Source organism: Homalodisca vitripennis, chromosome 1, assembly GCF_021130785.1.
Source record: "Homalodisca vitripennis isolate AUS2020 chromosome 1, UT_GWSS_2.1, whole genome shotgun sequence".
Classification (NCBI taxonomy): domain Eukaryota; kingdom Metazoa; phylum Arthropoda; class Insecta; order Hemiptera; family Cicadellidae; genus Homalodisca; species Homalodisca vitripennis.
The window spans coordinates 50,135,911-50,154,536 of NC_060207.1; the positions used below are offsets into that span (position 1 = coordinate 50,135,911).

General features: G+C 33.0%; 1 long non-coding RNA gene across 1 annotated transcript; it reads left to right on the top strand.

Moving 5' to 3' along the window:
• The first annotated feature begins 1,689 nt into the window (after window positions 1-1,689).
• On the top strand, window positions 1,690-2,714 carry LOC124361297. The gene is made up of 2 exons (XR_006922299.1): window positions 1,690-1,888; window positions 2,137-2,714. It is a non-coding gene; the product is annotated as an uncharacterized LOC124361297 (long non-coding RNA).
• Window positions 2,715-18,626: the final 15,912 nt, after the last annotated feature.

Below are 18,626 nucleotides of genomic sequence, written 5' to 3' on the forward strand. Positions count from 1 at the left end.
TAGACAAATCTTCGGTCTCAAAACTTAGTGAAAAATAGTTATCATCAGACATTTACAATAATAGATATTTAGTGTAATTCACCCTCAACAATCTAATAAGTAGCTCTTAGCATGGTTTCATTAGAGGAAAGTTGAATATAACAATAGTAATAGAATTAGTAGAATCAAGAACTGAAAGCATAGAAAATTATAACCTTACTACAGTTTTCCTAGATTTTAATAACCTTTAATCTTTTGATTGATTGGGATATGATGTCACACTGAGCAAACTTTGGGTTTGACAGCAACAGCCTTTAAATTTTGTTTGAAAGTTACCTAAAACACCAAAGTCAAGAAACAACTCAAGTTTTCTGTAAAGGGATTTCTAAAGCTTTCAGATCCCAACCTCTTAAATACAAACAGGCATGCTGCAGGGATCTCTGCTAGGCCTAGTGCATCCATTCTCTTTACTAATGATCTCCAAGAATACTTATATGACTACACTAAAATTTAAAATGTTAACTACACAACCTTAATTCTTAACTACTATGGTATTCACCTAACAATCTAAACATTTTTATGTTTCTTATAATAGTCTCCAAAAAATCATGTTCTACATATATATATATATATATATATATATATATATATATATGTGTGTGTGTGTGTGTGTGTGTTTGTGTGTGCGTGCGTGCGTGTATACATTTTCTTATTAGGAATTAATTTGTAATATTAGGAATTTCTTATATGACCTAAAAATTAAATTGTTTGGTTGAATAACAGCTTTTTTATTTTAATAATTTATAATTTTTTTGTATTTCAGATGCATAACATAATAGAATATTGTTACTTTCTAACTATGTATTCTACATAATTTTACCTGTCATCAAAGTATAGATCTATGTTTAAGTGATAAACACAATTTTTTATGACTTAAAAAATGCTTATGTTCTACCAGTAAAATGTCTTGCCACTGAGCAATTTTTTCCACTGATAGAGGGACAAAATGAAATATTTTGACGTTGAACATCTCTCTACATCCAAGAAGTTATGAGAGTAAGTAGAGAGTGATAACCTTGTAAGGCTGCACTCAACTTAGCAGTGTACCTGTTTTTCACTCATCACTTAACATAGTATAAGAATCCAACCTATACTGGAAGAACTGAGCAACTGCCTCTTGACAGCAATACTGATAATATAAGGGAAATAAGCTAAAAACTTATAAAACAGCCCAACTAAAAAAATGAAGAGTTCTACAAAAATTCAAGAAGTCTTCCACGAAAGGGTCACATTATACACTTAATGACATAAACTTAACATTATTTTTTAATTGTTAGTATTTATTTTAATTACTTTTGACAGTATCTCTGTACTTACCCACACCACTAACCGCAAATGTAAAGATATTGTGATGAAAGGGTTGATAGATAGGTCTATTTTACTGGAGAAGATGACTGCTGGAGTGGGTAGAGCTCCCATAGTGTCAAACATTGTTGCTAGCCTGAACATGGGGAAGTGCTGTACACTACCTGCTTTGATTGGAAAAGGTTGGAACAGAACATTCTTCTAAGGTGACATGTCTTTCATATAGATAGAGTTATACCTTCTTAAGGGTTCTCGACAGGACCCCTACCACCAGCCTTAATCCATTCTAAGAATTCACTCCAGAAGCAAGCACAAAATTTGTTATAGAACCAAGTGCAATGAGGGGTTTCCTCAGCTTTGTATGTAAAGTGGAAAAAATCTGTACTTGATATATATGAATAAAGAAACTTTGGATTTTGATTTTATAAAGTTGCTTTTGCTTAGGTATGGAATTTTTCCGCCAAGCTGGCAAACAATGAGAAGATGGTCCCTGTCATCCATGCTCTGGTGCCTAATGTAGAGTTTCAAGTTGTCTACTATAAACGTGAGTTATTTATTTTTGTAGTTATATATTAATAAAGGTTTTTAATATAAAATCATATGATTTTTGTTACAGCTTTACTACTTGATGAAGTAATTCCTAAATTTGTATTAACTTTACTTTTAATTATTTAAGAGACCATTTTATTAAATTAAATTCTATATTCTTTGAAGTTTGGGCTACAGCACTGTATATTGAATTTTTATTATGGTTCGAAATAATTATTGACTAATTTCTCTTTTCTTTTTCAGCCCACCAAACACATGCAGCATACGAGAGTAGATAATGGCTTAGTTTGTCTTTCAAGCTTTCTCGGTTTGTTTTGTTTTTACTTTGTACTGTAAATTATAATGTCTACTCTAAAACTATGTTAAGTAAGGATCAAATTTACAAGGAACCTTATAGTCTCTAGTGAATTATGTTTTAGCTGAGTTTTAGCCATGCCCTCTAACTAAGGAATCATTGTGAAATACCTCATGTTAGGATAATACATTAAATGGGGGAACGTATGTAGAATTAATGTTTAGCACAAAATGGTAATATTGTTATATTATTAAGCCTAGAACTTCTTTCAGGTGCAGGAAATAGTGGTAAGTTTATTTGTAATCAAACCAAATTTGGATAATTTTCAAGCGTCATTCAAGAGATGTTTTAGCATAAAATGTTTTACCAGTTCAGATCTTATATCCCTCACACATTTTAATCACTGTCTATCATAATAGAGTTACATAACATACACAAATAAAGTTAGTTTTTTCATATTAATAATCATTCTAATGAAGAGTTACCTCTCAAATTGAATAAAAGAATAAAACATTGTTATTTACAATCAGTATTCAGTTTAATTTCATATAGGTATGTCATTATCACTATCAGACAATTGTTAAAATTGATCAATAATCAGGTGTTAAAGCTCAACAGATAATACTGGTATTTTAAGAACTCAGATTTTTGTCACAATTTAACCCTTTCAGTGCCAGTAAATGCAAACCAAATGTTTGGTTGGGAAAGTGTTTAAGAAGTGCTAACCTTCAGTTTCATTAGACGTTTGGTAATGTTCAAGAAGAGCCAACAACTGGTTGTACTGGACATCTGATAATGGGAAGATATACAGTCTTAAATGTATATTTTATTCAGAAAGAAACTGCTCATTATTTATTTGTCATTTAGTATTCAGAGTGTCTGAACAGTTTGTGAACACCTTTTTATTTTTCAAACTAATACAGATATCTATATATGTAAAAATGAATGTTTGTATGTATGTCCTTTATAGAATCATAAACTATTTGACCGATCATTATGAAAATTTGTATGTATATGTATTTTTCGACGGAGAAGGTTTATATGCTATGCCTATTGATGTATCTCGCCACCAGGCAGCACTGCAAAAGTTAAAAGTTTTTAAAGCGCCTGTACACTATAAACTGCGATATGAGACAGTTAAGTATATTAAATAGCGAAAAACTATTTGAAGGCGCTAAGCTTTGATGTATATTTGTCTTCAAAATACTTTTCTGCTTGAACTTAAAGCTTGAGTGTTAGACCACTTTATAATAAAGTACATGTACGTAGACAATGGCTATAAACATACACTTTTGACAGATTTTCTTGATCGTGGCAACAATACAAACTCTACATCATCGATGGAAATATAATTCACTTGAACCAGAAGTGCACATACACGGGCAAAGCTTATGAAAAGCGTGCGAAGCCGCGGGAAACAGCTAGTAATATATAAACTTTACACAGTTTTATAAGGCTATATTAACCCCTTGAATGCTGTGATACTCTTGCAGTACTGACACCTCACTGCGGGGTTTTTTTTGCCACTTGCAACCAAAATTAATGTTAATCATTTTATTGGCAAAAACAATATTATACAGCACTCTGAGTACTATTTATTTAGAGGGCCAGTTCCAGAATACAATAAGGAGTAATTAGGGGGAAACCCCGTATTTTTTATAAATGGGATGGTGGGGGGGAGGGGGGTTGAAGGAACTAAAGATGGGTAGGAAATTATCTGTTTATAATTCTTTAGCAAGTGAAAAATAATACTCACAATGAAAAGAAACGTATTTATTTAGAACATTTGTTTGTATTATCAACAAATAGAACATTACCAGTTGTCAATAAATAAGCAGTGGCCTTTGTTGAGATAATTTTGGAGATAAGAGTTGTCACAATTGCTCCGGAAATACCAAGATTTTCGGAATTGGAGTAGTCAGTGTCTTTCCCAGTATAAAACAATTGCTATCAAGTATGTAACCCGTCTCACAATCACATAACAGGAATAATTTAATTCAAACCTACTTCTCTTTGAAGGGGATGAACATTTTGAAGCCATGCTGTCCTTTGAAAAGCAACAAACTTTCGTCAATGCATAGATTTCTAAATGGTTTGAAGTTGCGGGAAAATGCTGCCCTGAAAATATCAACCACTTCCTTTATTTTACTAAAGTTTGCCATGAGCGGGAGGAAGTGTATTATCAGAAAAGTGCAATAAACGCAAAATAATAAAATACCTGTCTCTAGACATGCATTTAGAGACACTATTCTTATGAAGAGGGTCACTCGACCAATAATCTTCAATGGCTATTTTTTTTGTTATGTACCATCAACATTGTAGTAGCCAAAAATAACTTCATTTTCTTTCTTCGTAATTGGGACCCCACTTTTTCAATCGAGAGTGTTCTGAAGGGGGGGATGTGGAAACAATGTACTCAAACTGTTTGTTTGTTTCCAAAACAATTAAATCTAACAATTCGTCAGTAATAATTTTTTCAAAGCAATACAGTTCAGAACAATTCTCTGAAAATGTGTCCTGAATCCACTACCCCACTTTCCGAATTATCAAATTCAAAAACTTGTGGAATAAAATCAGTTGATGTCCATGAATGAGTGTATTTAGTTTTATTTATATTAACCCCTTCGTTTTTTATTACTTTGGTTTTTTGATTTTACTTTAGGTTTGAACAGTTTTTTTCTCTCTATCTTATTCTTTTTTCTATTTACATTAGAGGTAGTTTTTTTTTTCGTTTAGAAATTACCCTACTCGGTCCAGGTAAATTCTGTTCCTCAACGATGTCAAGATCACTAACCTCCTCTAATAATAGTGTATTACAATCAAGATCCAAGTCGGATTCAGATTCACTTACCGATAATGTTGGCTGGTATAAAGGGTCAGTATCAACAACGTCATCATCCTCTGATAAATCACTCAAATCCAATCCTATTTCAGAAACTCGGCATTTCTAAAAATCTTCTAATCATACTCGCCTTCGTTATCCATAGACATAATGGTAGTCTAATTATCCAACAACAACAAAATTATGTCCAGTAGTAATACTATACTAGTAATTATATTTATATAAATAAACACTATATAAATAAAAACACCTCAATAAGTCCGAAAACACATAAAAAGCACAAGACAAGACCACTTCTGTGACTGACATTTGACAAAACTTATTCAGAACAGAAATGCACGTGGTTTTGTGGTAGTTGAAATATAATATATCAGGTAGCAGCACCCAATCAAACAAGAGAATAGTGTCCAGATAGTTCATATTGAGGCCGCTAGATGGTGTGGGCCCCTTTGTTCAGTAGTAGTGGACTACAACAAAGAGATACATCGTGTTCCGTACATTTACGGGCGTAGCAGTGAGGGCTCCGCGGACGAAAACGTATATGTTACGTTTACAGCAGTCAAGGGGTTAACTACTTTTTTATGCAATAACCATCAAGCACATACATTGGAGGGACAGCACGTGGAGGGCGTAGTAGAAATGTTAAATGTAAGCATGGGTTGAGAATTCCTTTTAAAGATTTCAGTTAGTAAAGTTGAATGCTATAAACCTCATCACAAAAAGCTGATTGAATCAGAAATGGTGGCATATTGAAAAAAACAAATAACTGACTACTATTCCTGTTTCTGTGGTTTTTCCTCAACATACCTTGTCACTAAAGCAGGCCTTGGTGACATGCCTTATCACTCAGAGTTGTCACTCGAAGTAGACGGTCGATTTGCAGCCGTGTATTCAGTGACGTCCTAGGTCCATCCCCGGTATCCTCCATTTAGGCGTAACCCGCACACGGCTGGTCCCTATGTGGGCCCACTTTCAACTTCACTTCTTTTAAATGTTTTGTGTATTTTAATGGTTTTTTTTAAAATGTGAGTGTTTAGTTTGTTTTTGTTTACCAAAATGAATCCTTCTCAGCCTGGTTGTTCCGGTCTGAGTAAGGGTAGAGCTAGGAATATGGACGAAAATGACAGTAACGGATCTGTTGACCCTATGCAAAGGATTGTTGACAACACTTCAGAATCATCATCGGATGAAGACACCAGTGAAGATGAGGCTGATATTGAAGTAGTATGTCCAATGTGGAGCATTTATACAGGTGGGTTACGACGCATTGAATTCGTCAGGGTTGATTCATTGCTGGTACCAATTCCTGATACTGGCTCTCCGATTGATTTTTTCAGTCTCCTTCTGGATGATATGAGCTAAGCAACTCTTATGCATTCAACGATGTTTATGCTCAGCCTAACCTAACCCCCAAATCCCGAATAAATGCCTGGAAGGATCTGACCGTGCCAGAACTAAAAACATTTTTGGGTATTTTGATCCATACCGGCATCATCAAGATGAACCGCGTGCAGGACTATTGGAAAACAACAGACCATTTATTTAATCTGAAATGTTTTAGCTCATTTATGTCCAGAGACAAATTTCTCTCAATCTTGCGATGTCTACACTTCAGTAGGCCAACTGGTAACAACCCTCATCATGACAATCCTACTGAAAAAATCAAGTTTGTCGTGGAGTATTTTAACAATAAAATAAAATCTATGTACTACCCCCCAAAAAGAATTGTCAGTTGACGAAGCTATGGTGCTTTGGAGGGGTAGGTTACACTTCAGACAATACATCAAGGGTAAGCGCCACAAGTATGGTGGGAAATTATACACGCTTACTGAACACCAGGGTTTCATACTAAAATTGTTGTTGTATTCCGGGCAGTCAGACAACATTGTTGGTGGTAAAGGACACACTGAAAAAGTGATCCTACATCTTCTGAAGGATTACTTGAGTCACGGGCACTCAGTTTATATGGATAATTTTAATAATAGCTACGCCCTAGTCTCTAAACTGTTGTCCCAAAAAACCTATTGCACAGGAACGTTGCATTCTGATCGGAAATTCATTCCTAAAGAAGTGTCCAGTAAGTCCCTAGAAAGGGAGAAACAGTTGTTCGCTACGCAAATGAAGTAATGATCGGAAAGTGGCGAGACAAAAGAACAGTGCTCTACATCTCTACAGAACACGAAAACCAACTTGTCGATTTTATTGACAAAAGAGGTCGTTCGAAAAACCACTTCGGATCGTCAAGTACAACGCACACATGAGTGGTGTTGATCTTGCGGACCAAATGATGTAACATCCTTGTGAATGGAAAAAAATTACCACTTGGTGGTACAAAAAGATCTTCATACATGTGATTATGATGATCATGATGAATTCGCACCTCTTGTTCAACATGTACAACAAGAAGAAGAACCTGTACGAATTTTGGTTGGAAGTCATCAAATGACTGCTACCACCACCCCTAGTTGAATCACCAGCGCAGAAGAGGAAAAGAAACGAGGCACACAAACTGGTGAAAATCGCTGAGCGTGATCACAACAATCAAACGAAAAGGAAGAAGTGTAGGCAGTTTGCCAACAATGGAAAACACAATGTAAAAACCACATTTCAGTGTGAATCATGTCCTGACAATCCTGGTCTGTGCATGGGCCAATGCTTTCAAGCTTTCCATGACAGATTGATGTAAATAAGGACTAGTACTGAGTAAGGTGGTGGGATTGTACGTAGTTTTATTATAGTATTTAACATAAAAAAACATAATTAGGAACTGTACTAGATTATACCCAGCAAATAAGTGACTGTGCGGTACAAACAATCAATAAACTCAGATCGCGTCAAGAGTTCCGTCAGTACGTGACCCTCAGAATATGTGACGGGTCCACATGTGGGCCCAGGCTTATGACGTCATTCTGAAATGGAAACATCTCCAGAATTGCAGTTTGACACATCATTCCCGTCTTCTATCAACACAAGATAAGATTATTTGACAAAAAAAAATTTCAGCATCCGGTGACCCTCCCTCGTATTTTTGCTGCAGTGAATGAGTTAAGGGTCCAGGAATTGGTAGATCCTTATCTGGTATTAATGGAGATACATTTGTAGGAATACACAATAATGTCGCAGAGCGTACATTATCCATACGAAATGCTGCTTCTTATCATGATGTAAGTCCTTATTCTATGCTGAAAATGTTAAATAAAAATTCATATCACCCGTATAAGGTTAAATTAAATTAGTCCAGGAGCATAAAATTAAATGTCAGTGTATCATTTCAACCGAAGACTCAAATTCTTTGAAGTAATGATGACTAAGTGTGACCAGTCTTCTAACTTTTTAGCTAACGTTGTGTTTTCTTATGAGGCGACCTTTACCCTCAATGGACAAATAAGCAGGTACAACTGTCATTTTGGAGTGATGAAAACCCTCATTGGATCAGGGAGAGCCATACCCTGAGAAAGTTAATGTTTGGGGTGGGATTGTTGACTCCCGTGTTGGTGGGCCTTTTTTTTAATGGAAGCTTCATCAAAGAGCTTTTTTTCAAAACGTTAATGTAAAGAAAAGAAAGGATTACCTATTACTTTAAAATATTATCTACAGAGCAAATGTACTTTAAAATACAGAGATACATAAAACACTTGAACATGTTAAGAACAAACGTTTTCTAATTTTTCAAACTTCAAAAAATGTTTTTTTGGATTGTTTTAGGGATTCTTTTCAGTGAATTTTATTTCCTACTTTATTATGAACCAAATAAAAAAGGAGTGTATTCATAACTTATTGATTAATAAACAATATCAATTTTACTAAACCTTTACATACAGTAACTGCAAATAAATTTGCCACTTGGATAAACTTCATAATGAAATAGCTGGTACTCAAAGGGTTAAAACATGCAAAAACACATTCAAACACACAATGTTGAAACAATAAGGAATAGGCTTACTTTATGTGTACGTAGTTATGAGCATCTCTTCTTGGCTAGTGCTGTTATATATAAATACTTTTACTTTTCATTAATAGTACATTTTGTTAGAGAAACATTTTGTTAGATGTAATGTTTCTGTTTCTTGTGTTTGTTGACACTAGTGTTTAATTTTCTATTTTTACTAGAAACGACTTTTAGTTCTAATGGAAGTACAAGTCAAAAGGAAAATGTTATTTTTTATGTTTTGAATTGACATATTAAAGTGAATTTATATTACAATGATAAAGAAAAACCAATAACAGTATATAAAACCTCAAAAATAATTATGTAGAACAACAAGAATAAGTAAATGTTAAAAAAAATCATCACCAGGAAAGAATTTTATCCATAACATTGAGATTACATATCTGCATACAAATTTTAAATTTTATAACTTTTTAATTAATGAAATGAAATGAAATATGCCTTTATTCAAGAGGCGGAGTTAGGGCTATTTAGCCCTCTCTACCACTCAACCTCACATAATATACAGATATATATATACATATTTACATTTAATGACCTTAAAACTATAACAAATTCCATTTTAAATTTAAATTTAACCAAAATATATACTACTATGTAATAATTAAAAATCAAATTTATCAGCTGAATATGTAGAAAATTTTCAAACAAAGATAAATTAAAACTTAAATTAACAATTTACTTTTTAAATAATTTCTTGTTATTGCTACATTCATTCTCTCAAACACACAGCCTGACCACAAGCACGCCACGAGCACCGCCATCCGTCACCCCTACAGACCGCCCAGCAACAAGTCCCTGACATTAATATACATCTTCAAATATTTTAGTATAAGGATGAAAACATAAAATGACTAAACTAAACTTTTACAAAATACTGCATCCTAGATTTCACTATGTATTTTTAATAAAACCAACTCATACTTAGCAAACTATAAAATTTAAGTTTAATCACATGATTATACTAGCATAGCCTTGTATATAAACACTCTATTAATGAAACAGTGTGTACAAACATGTCAATAAAAATAAAACACATTTAAGCACTAAAGACCACTTAAGCTAAAAAATATTTACTTGCTGACAATTTAGTATTGTGTCATGTATTAGTTGACATAGAGGTAATAGAATAACAGTTTTTATCATATATAAATAACAGTCTAAAAACGTATTCTTATATTATTTTTATATACTGGTGTATAATCTGTTATATTCATAACTGAGATATACAGAGTACTGAATATTGAATTCTTCAATAATAAATAATGGTACACCATAAACTCTCTCATATTTCTTATAAAATACTATAAAATATTCCTTGACAAGTTTTGAATATTTAATCAGAAAGAAAAAAATGAAGTTTATGTTTAGTAGCCACTCTTTCTTTGCCAACATTAAGGAATAAATCAATTGTTTTTGTGCTAAAACCTCTCATCTCAACAGTCTCCTGGAAACATTAGGCATGTACTCCACTATGTGACTTTTTCCGTGCTCATCTTATCCGCATAAATTGAGCAATAATTCACTAGGCAGAAAAAAATCTTTATTCACTTTGTCATCCATGCTTATCTTTAGTGCCAGAAATTTTTTGTATAGATGTGTGCTCTTAAGCTTATGTGGTCATCTGGAACCTAAGAGGTATAGACAGCCGCTTCGTGAATGGCGTGCGGCTGACGCATGCGCAGAGAAGCCTATCCCCCTCTTCGCCCGGCCACGTGGTGCAGTACAGTCACAGGTCGCATTCGTTTCGTTCAGTCGTTGTTTTCTGCTGCTCGTTCTGTTTAGTAGTGTCTGACAATTATTGTGATTGTTTTGTTTATGTGCGACAGTACGTTTGTATTATTTTACCAGTTAGTGATGGCTGATCAAGGCAACGAACTATTTAGTTCAAAATTAGTGAATAAGGTTAAAAAGAGCCAAACTCGAGAAATAGTATCTAATGTAGCAAAATTTATGAAAGCCGAAGCCGATGCTGACCGGTTTCTGATTGACGTTAAGAAAGTTAATGCGAGAGTAAGTGCTGCCACTGGAGTTTCAAAAAAGGACAGTGACAAGGATTAAAAGCGAGAGGAAAAAAGTAGAAAGAATCTGGCACATCTTTCGAAACGCCAAATAAAAATAGAATCTTACCTAAAAGAGTGACGGGGTTAGACGACTTTAATTTGGGTGTTGTCAGGCGTATTGTGGATAATTTTTACCTCATTGAAAAACAACTTCCTACTTTAAAAGGTATACAAGAAAAAATGCGATCAGACATTAATTTTACAGGATCTAAAAGCAGCGTAAGCCGCATCTTGCGACGAATGGGCTACAAGTGGAGGAAAACCAAAACAAAACAAAAAGATATTAATGGAGACTCAAGATATTTCCTACAAAAGATTTGTGTTTTTGAAAAAGATTTCTCAATACAGAGCTGAGTAACGTGCAATTATTTATACAGATGATTCATATATTGATTCAACACATGTCTCCAAAAAAGGCTGGTCGGATGATTCCACAGCGGGTTTAGCTGTCCCGTTAAGCAAAGGAAACCGCCTGATATTTTTACATGCCGGGGGTGAGATGGGTTTTATAAAAGACTGCTTAGTTATGTGGCAGGTAAATCACACAAAAAAAGGAGACTACCATGATAATATGAATCATGAAAATTAAAAAAAATGGTTGACAGAAAAAATGATTCCAAACTTACCGCCTAGGAGCGTTCTAATAATTGACAACGCTTCCTATCACAACGTGGAAATTGACAAAAGTCCTACTTCAAATTCAAGGAAATGTGATATGCAAGCATGGTTACTTGAAAAAAATATTCCATATTCACACACTATGTTAAAGGTAGAACTTTATGAGATTATAAAAGTTAACAAACCAGCCTACAAAAGATTGTTATTGATGAGCTTTTAGGTGAAAAAGGACATGTAGTCCTTAGACTACCTCCTTATCATCCAGAACTAAATGCCATCGAATTTATCTGGGCTGAAGTAAAAAAATTGGGTTGGTGCTCACAATGTACGTTTTTAAAATGGATGAAGTAAAAAAATTGGTAAATGATAAATTTGAGTCTATAACGGTTGATACATGGAAAAAAATATGTGAACATGTAAGGCAAAAGAAATTAGAATTTATAGGGAATCAAGAACCAACTGAAAATGTTATCGAATATTTCGTTATCAATCTTGGTGAGGATTCAAGTGAAGAAGACGACTTCCTTGGAATCTGAGGACAGCAATCCCGCAGATGGAAAATATGTCCGGAATCGAAGAGCTGGGCGATTAAATTACATGGTATGATTTTATTATTGTATCACATAAATAACTGTAAATCTAAGCGATTAATTAAAACGCTTAATTTACACTTTTATTAGTTTTTGTTTGATGTTTTATTGTTTTTAAATATCACATTTAATTAGTAAGAATGTGCTGCAAAATACATGGTTAAAAACATTAAATCATTACAAGGGTTTGCTAATGAAAAACCGGTAGGCTAAAAAAACCCCTTTTATGTAATTGAAACTATTTCTAGAATTATGGCTGTAAAACCCAGTATCTAATATTATGTGGAGTAAACAACAGTATACTTCAAATTTATATTAAATTATCGCAGTTGTCAGAATTCATGCGTAAGCTTGACTATAAGGAGTTTGAAACCGGCAAAGAACAGAGTGGACTGTACCTATGTCTTACCGAGACGGGACGGGAGGGGAAATGTAGGGGGAGAAGTCTGAGTCTCTTGCTCGCTTCCCTCCCTACGCGCCAAGCACGGTGCTACGGTCTTTAAACTTTCATTAGTTTAACCTTTTCAAAGCTGAACATTTTGCAAAGATCAAAACACATTAGAAACTATGAATATACAGGTACTACTATCTCATGTACTACTCCATGCCACTTATAATGTGATTTATTTAAGATTATCAATGTCGATCATTGTATAAAAATGAAATGAATTAAAATTATTGTAAATACAATTTTAAGATATGAAATGTACACATCTTTAATAACGACGCCATTTCTGTACTCTATGTTCATGTAAATAAAGAATTTTGATTGATTTAAAAACTCAGTACAAAATATGCCCTTATGGTTGATCACAATCACTTAGCGAATGCTTAGAACCCATAAAACTGTTGCAATTTTGTTTTCATGTGATAAAGTGTTGGTATGGGTGCAGTAAAGCTGCTCTTGAGGAGAATGTTTTATTATACATGAATGCATGAATTTGTTTATTTTCGGTGCTGTGGAAAACCACCAAGTAGCTTTTCTGGGTGGACATTCTACAGAATGCTGTAGAGATCTTACAAATGTGCGGCACAGCCATGTTAGTGCGGCATGTCCCGGCATGTTTGAATACATTGTCATACGTTGCAGCTATGAGAAAAGACATGCATTTTTTCCCCATGGAGAACTCATATAGAGGAGTACAGATCGTAGAAATAACATTCTCACCATAAGTCTTATCTTTTATTTTCATAGTGGCATTGGAAATACATGTGCTTCTCGCCATTCTCAAGACTGGAAAAATACATTAGGTTTGCCAAGAACCCTATCCTGCCATTTCTTAAACATCCACTGTCTTCATCAACGACCCTACCTTGAGGTCTGTAAAAGATACTGACTCTTGTCTTGTTTCCTTACTGACTTTGTGAAGGAAACAAGATTTTTCCAGACATTTGCCATCGTTTAGTGATACAAAAAATCAGTAACACTATGTTTTGAGATCTGCAATCTGATTTCTTCTTCAGGTAAAAAACCAACCTAACACGTATGCAGTTCAGTTTTAATAATTTGGGTTGTTGTTGTTTAGTTAGTTTTGTTTTTATTAAGTGCATGTTTTAGAGTTAGTGAAGTTAACACACAACATGATGGTTGTGATTCCAGATGTATGCATGTCACAACGTTCTGGTATGATTTGTTTAATTTAACCTAGTTTTTAATTATGTGTTAGGATAGTTGTTTACATGAAGAAGAGATCAGATTATAGATCTCGAAACGTAGTGTTACTGATGTTTATTATCACTGAACAATGGCAAATGTCCGGAAAAATCCTGTTTCCTTCACAATCCTTCCATTGTTAAAAACAAACTTCAATCACTGACTTTGCTATCAAATTTTTCTTTTCAACCTCAAGTTGGTGTCAGACTATGAGCAAATGGTCTTCATCAGCAACCCTGTCTCGGCAGGTAAAATAGTATTCACAACTAGGGAAATGGTTGTTTTTTTTAAACACAACCTAAAACAAACAAGTACATATTTATTGGGTTTTTAACTTTCTAGTATATGAATAATCTTTTCTTATAACCTCAAAATGTATCTCAAGTATGAGTTAATGGTAAATATAAATAGGAAACTCTAACAGAGGGAATTAGATACAGGGTGGGAGATGTGATGCTCTGCAGATGTACATATTAAAATTTGTACATCTGCAGAGCATCACATACTAACTTGGTTAATCACACTTTTATTTTTTGTGTGAATACAACAGTTTCACCATCCTGGCATTGTGGCCAGTAACAATAAACAAGTGTGCAGATTGGTGGATCTCAGATATTGGATTTAATTCAGTTAATATTAACCATCCTGACCTTTAAATTTTAATTTCTAGAACTCATCTTACATATTATGTTTTTATGTTCTAAATGTGTGTATATATATTTTAGGTAGATAAGATATGATTAATGTAATACTTGTTGAAGTTGTAGTAAAGTCAGAGACATTGAATGCTTCATGAGAACGGAATGTGTTTTAATAATGTTGTAGTAATTTATAATATTTAGTAAAAGGTTACCAGCTACTTAATATATTCTAAGAATATAAATACACGAATGAATACTCGTAAATTGTATATTTTCAATGGATGTATCCATTTTGCAGCTATTTGAAATTACGTTATTGTAATAAACAATTTTAGAATGTTGTAGCCACCTTCATTTTCACTTGTTGATGTTATGGATTATGATAAATTGATGGGGTACTAGCAGAATTACTTAAATGGAGAACTGGAAAAGTTGGCATAATATAAAAAGTCACAAAATCACTAACATTTCTCCATTACTAATGCTTCCCCAGAACAGATGAGATAGTAAAATGAGAAGGCAACAATATACTGTAGTTTAAGGACTCTTTTTCTTTTACTTTGCAGTCATGTGTATAACTGACCATTCATGCAGATATTGGAGGGTTTCAATTTTTGATTGACTTGAAATCCCACTATCTGGCCCGGAGTTCCTCTCAAAACTTGTCATTTTTATGAAAATATATATCATAAAGAGTTTTTATTAAGGAAACTTATGAAAAATGTAATATAAAACGGATTGATATAAGCTAAGAAATAGGTTTTGAATTCATGCAACAAGTAATGTTATTTATTCCAATTTTGATGTTACACTGAAATAATGTATTGATGAACATGAGTTGATTAGTATACAGTTACTTATATGGTATGCATAATTGAACAGCAGTTTATTAATAGATGATGTATGAATATTCTCAATTGCCTACATTAGAAAACCCATAACAGAAAGTGCAATTTGAAAAGTTAAAACCTTTAAGCATTCCTACTTCATTAGTTAAGACAAATATTTAGAGAGATGTGGGAGGAACTAAAAGCTCTACAATAATACTGACTGATTATAGTCCATCATATTAATTCCATGTGACTAAAAAAATTATAAAAATATTCAAGTGTTAATTCAATGAGAATAAGATTGAAGACTGATGATATGATCGTGTGAGAGCAAGATATGAGTGAGTCTACTTTTTTCGTGTAAAGATTGTGATTTGTTAGATTTACATAAGAAAATGTGACTTCCCTTCTACTATTTACAATTGTGCTACCTACTAATTGTCAAAGGTAAAGCCTCTGAATTAATCTTAACACGTTCAAGGCCAGGAATAGGCCAGATGCAATATCCTACTACCAAACCTTTGTAGGTAAAAATTGCTAAATGTAATGAATTTTATTACAAAGAGGTACTGTGAAGCCATTGGTGCCAATGGTGATGTTGAGCCTCGTACTGATGTAATATTGGTGATGAAAGAATATATATAAATATAGTGTGTATTAGTATCACATATTATTATATTTGCTAAATAAACATTCTCATGATTCAAATTTCTTTTTATACTTGTTTTTATTTAATAGTGGGTACCAAAATATATGATTTATATTTTGTACTATAACGTCATGTGTACTAACAGTGACATCATACCTCAAACTTACCTTGTATTGTGATGGCACTACAATACAATGCATTAAAAATTTCACAAACAAAGATTCACTAATCTCTCACACAATACTGTGAATGAAACATCTGAGAAACTGGTGGGAATCCTATACGACTGATCAGAACAGCTGGTTTATAATTGCATAAATTTGAAAATTAATTCAAGGAATCAAAGAATACCAAAGTAATGTTGGAATCCTTAGAATTTTAAATAATCGTATTTCAGAGCAGCAATAAATTTAATTATGACATTTAATAATATTTATTAAGATTATTAAAGAAACATTTGGCAGTACAAATAACAGGAAATCTACTTGTGGTATCGTTTGTACCAGTCATATCATAGACATCACATCATTGCATCAATGAACCTAAATGTGTTAAGAATAATGGAATGTACATTTAATTAATGTTGTTGTATGGACTGGTAAAGGCAATATTGGGATTTTAATTTGAATATTAAATTTTTTAAATTAGTTAGTTTATTACTTTATTCTTGAATTATTGAAATAAAAACAGAATAAAAGCAAACAGAAGAGTAATTTCAATAAAATAAAAATGGAGCGTTGTTTCTGTTTTATTTAATAAACAGTAATTGCTGTTCTCTGATCATGCCTAGATTCATTGCTTTCTGTGAGAGCATGTTAACCAATGCACCATTGAGTTATGTAAATAATTAATTATACTATCTATAAATAATGTATTTGGCTGGTACCTACTGGCCAAAAATAAATAGGATTTTAACACCAATTGCATGTTTTCACGAAGATTATTTGTGTGATTATTATTGTAAAATATTATTATTTTTATCCTAAAGTTTCTGTTTAAGATATTACCTTTGGTTAAGGTAATTTACTTACTTTTATTTACAAAAAAAAGAGTGATGAAAATGATTTGTTATACACTTTAGAAATTAGTTGTACATTATTAGTATAAAATAAGTTTAATGGTATAAATAAGAATTTAGATGGTATTTTAAAACTTTAAATATTGATTAAGAATGTTGGTTGTAATAAAAATACCATTGAAGATAATACCGTATATCTTTTAGTTTAATTGATTCCCATAAACAAAAAATTGTATAAATGGCTAAATCAAAAGCCACTAAATTTTCTATTGATATAAAAAGAGAAATATATTCTAAATTGTAAATAATTGAAGAAATAAAGTTTATACATTTTTAGTTGTAAATAGAAGATCATGTAGTTACTGTGGATTTGTTTGTGTTATGTTTATAAGAACAGTGGACAGTAAATAATTCAAACTCTAAGAAACAGTTTTTATAAGGGCTGAAAAATTAAGCCTGTAATATTTATGTAACAAAAATCTTAATGCATAAAACCTAGTTAAAAACTATATATGTGATCGTGTCCTTGCAAGCAGCCCACCTGCCCGGCTGTTCGGAAAGTCACCTTTAAACCGTTGGTCCCCAGGTTGTGTTAGAGAGGGCTTCTTAGCCCTAATTTTGTCTGGTAATATAAGACATCTTTACTTTACTTTATATATCGCATATAATTTAAATACATGTTAAGTACAACATAAGTTAAGTATAATGTTTAATATACTCTAACAAACAATAAACATAATATGATGTATGCGATAAAAAAATAAACCAATATCGAAGATTCAGACAGAATGTAATGAAAGAGTTAACATACAGACGGACGGACTGCTCTTATATGTTATAACCCCAAAAATCAATAAAGCTCTTCCTTGGACCAAGAGGAACATATATACCAAGTTTTTCTAGCACCTTTCTATCAGGAGTTATCACACAGACAAGTAGGTGGAGAGACTAACAGATAGATGGATCTTTGACCTTTTTACCTTAAAATTAATAATGTTCTTCTGTGGACCACCAAGAGGAACTCACATACCAAGTTTAAAGTCTCTAGCACCTTTCTATCAGGAGTTATCACACAGACAAGTAGGTGGAGAGACTAACAGATAGATGGATCTTTGACCTTTTTACCTTAAAATTAATAATGTTCTTCCGTGGACCACCAAGAGGAACTCACATACCAAGTTTAAAGTCTCTAGCACCTTTCTATCAGGAGTTATCACACAGACAAGTAGGTGGAGAGACTAACAGATAGATGGATCTTTGACCTTTTTACCTTAAAATTAATAATGTTCTTCCGAGGACCAAGAGGAACGTATGTACCAAATTTGAAGTCTAGGACTATTTTATCAAGTTATTGTACAGATGGGCAGAAGAACAGACAGCAGACATATTGGCCTTTGACTGTTTGACCCCAAAATAAATAGTGTATTTCTCTGAACCAAAAAGAAGCGGTGGGCTACATTTTAATTCTCTAGGATTTTTCTATCAAGAGTTGTTGCACAGATGGAGAGTCAATGACCTGAAATGAAGAAGATTTGGTTGGGTCCTTATTATTACAAGTAGTTTATTTGTATTCACTTTGGCTTA